We start from the raw sequence: 3,049 nt of genomic DNA, 5'->3' as shown, positions 1-3,049 counted from the left end.
TCACCACCCTCTTATGCTGATTATGTGTCAGGTAGAATTCTAATTATCCCGAGGGGTAATAAGGATACTAAAGCCCTTGCTAGCTTGTCACAAAGACCTGTGTAGATATTTCCATGACCTTATTCACTTCGGTATATCTTGAAAGGATAATCAACATTTATCCTTTGAAGGCTGCATGTGTGCTGTCTCCGAGTTGGGAATCCCACTGGATTAAGGAAGTCTCCCTGCTAAAAAAATACCGGGATACGAAGAGAGATACGAAAATACTAAGACCATTACATCTGTTAGGAACCCCCAAAGTGGAAATAACAGAACTGACAGCAGTTGTGTCGAGTAAAAAGGGAATTGATCAGGAGGATACTGGGAGTTCATGTCATTAGTAGGATTCTGGAAGACCGAACTGGGAATCTGGGTGGACACCAGTGCAGCGATGAAGGGCAGAAACCGGAAGCTTTGGGCAGAGGTAGCTGTCCCTGCGGCTCTGAATCATGCCTCAGCGTCCCTGTGCAGGACCTTCAGTCAGAGTCCTGGTGGGAGTGTTTGACTAACTAAGCCTGGGTAATATGACCACATCCTATCTCCTGGGGAAAGAGGAGAATCAGGCCATTTTTGGTTCCTATAACGGAGGTAGGACCCTGTGTTCCTTCGAGACCGTTGGTGAGTTATCCCAAACAGGAGCGGACGTTTGGAAGGGGAGCAGCCATGGAAATGCTGACTATTTGCAATGCCTTTGAATTGTGAGACAGAGCCACATGAGCCTGGCATCCACGTCAAGACTAGTTGCTCGAAGGTAATTTTCTCAAGCTGCTTGTCAATGACCTTTGACAGCAAGCCATGCGTATCGAACCGACAAAGCCACAGTCTCCATGGAATCTCAAGACCTTTAGAATGCCAGAATCCAAGAGAATGCTAAAACGACTGACAACACCAAATGTTGGTGATACCATAAAGTAACTAACAATGCCTCTCATCATTACTGTTGGGATTATGCCATCACTTTGCACAACTCCCGGCAGTTGATTGTAAATTAACATACATTTACTCCTGGACTCAGCAAGTGGGTGTGAGTGTGTAAGAGAAAGGGAGGGGAGGGGCAAAGGTACAAGAATGCGTGTAGCTTCCTTATTTACAGTAGTCAGAACTGGAAACAACAAAAATGTCTATCAGTTCAATAGCAGCATGGACAAACAAAATGTGACATCTTCATGAATGGAAACGTACTCATTAATAAAGGAACAAATAATAAAGGAACCAAATACTCAGACACCAACGAAACAGAGGCATTTCGAAACATCCGAGAGTAAACTCTAATCACAAAAGGTGGCAAAATCTATGCCATTTACATGAAATCCAGGCACCAGAGAAACTAACGTCCCGTAATAAAACTGAGAACAATTGCTACTTTTGTGCAACAGTGGCTCACTGGAAAGGGGCATGAGAATACGTTCTGTGGTGACAGAAATGATTTATGTCTTGTCTTACGTTAGTGTTTACATATGTGGACGAAACTGTCAAAACTCAGGATCTTTGTATCGTGTTTATGTTAATTCCACCTTAAATTATGTTACATAAACCGTACTTTAAGAATGATGGCTTAATAACGTTGGATCCGGAGGACTTACTTATTCATTTTCTTTGAAATTTATTCTCACTTTGTTCTGGTCTGTCTTTTAGTTTAAAGATAAAGCACAGCTCGTTGTCCTAAATTCTGCCTTGACCTCTGACCAACGTTATGACAAATTGGACCTAGGCCAAAGAAAGAATAATAGCATGATACAAATGGCATATGAAGTACTTATTTTTGCATCTGTGCAGAGATCATGAAATACGGATCTCAACTTTTGTCAAATGTTCGGATGTAGGCGCACATAATGGCTGGACCCAAAGGCAGCTGAAATGCTCCCATTACACCACTGGTGCACTTTGGGGCGTTTCCTTTGGTGACTGCCAAAGGAGTCCTTGTGTAATCTCCTTCTTTTGAATCTGAGCCAAGCCAGGGACCTGCTTTCACCAAAAGGGCAGCAGCCCTAGTGGCTATTGATTTCATAGCCCGGGGAGCCCTGAGCTGCCATGTAAGAAGTCTGGCTACCCTTGCTGGAGAAATCTCGTAGACTGACCCTATGGAGACACCATTTGGAGAGGAAAGGTCGTGAGATTACATGGAGAAGAACTGGGAGCACAGCCAGCAAGAAGCACAAGGCACTAAACATGACCCCAGCAGAGTCATGCAGGGCCTCACCATTGACGACTTCCAGGGAGAGGCGTGAGACATGCCAAGTCAGGAAACCACTGGCACATTGAAGCTCCAGGAGGTTAGTCCTCTCTGCTTTCCCTGTCTGAATTCCTGCTCCGCAGAATGATGAGAGATAATCAAACGGTTCTCGCTTTCTACCAGTAAATTTGGGGGTACCTCACTATGTAACACACCTCGTGGGATAAGCTGTAGAGGGAAAGCTGGGGCCAGGAGGAGAAGGAGGTAAGAGACTATTGGAGAATAAATAGAAAGTGAAAGGACAAAGAAACCGAAGCAAATGGATGACCCTGAGGGAGCAGGAGGTGCCGGGATCATAGCCTGATGTTTCACACAATCCACCCTACCGATGTGAGAAGCCTCGAGCCCCCCACAATAACGAGGTGAAGGATCGTTGGGCCAAAGTATGGGACAAGGACAGAACAGCCTAAAAAGCCCACCGTGTCTACCAGTTTGACCGTGGAACGTGAGCCAGGCTGTCTAAAAATTAGTGGTAGTCTGCACCTCTGTACCGAGTTCTCCATACAGTTTCAGCGGAGCTACAAAGTGGAGATTGCCTTAAGCAATCCCAAAGGATTTTCTAGACGAAGAAGGTGTTTCTTAAAAAGAAAACACGATACATTAAGATAACACACTACGATTCCTTCTAAATAACCGTTAATAGCTGTAGCAAGTTAGACTACAGATTCCTTTCATTGAAATTCTTCTGATGACTTCAGTTCACATCCGCTAGGCCGGCCATACCGTCTCTGTGTGCTGCTGTTCTGAGAGCACTTGAACGGTGGATAAAGGACACAT

The sequence above is a fragment of the Mustela lutreola genome, chromosome 6 (genome assembly GCF_030435805.1).
Source record: "Mustela lutreola isolate mMusLut2 chromosome 6, mMusLut2.pri, whole genome shotgun sequence".
NCBI classification, from domain to species: Eukaryota; Metazoa; Chordata; class Mammalia; order Carnivora; family Mustelidae; genus Mustela; species Mustela lutreola.
Note: the sequence above shows the minus strand (reverse complement) of the source record.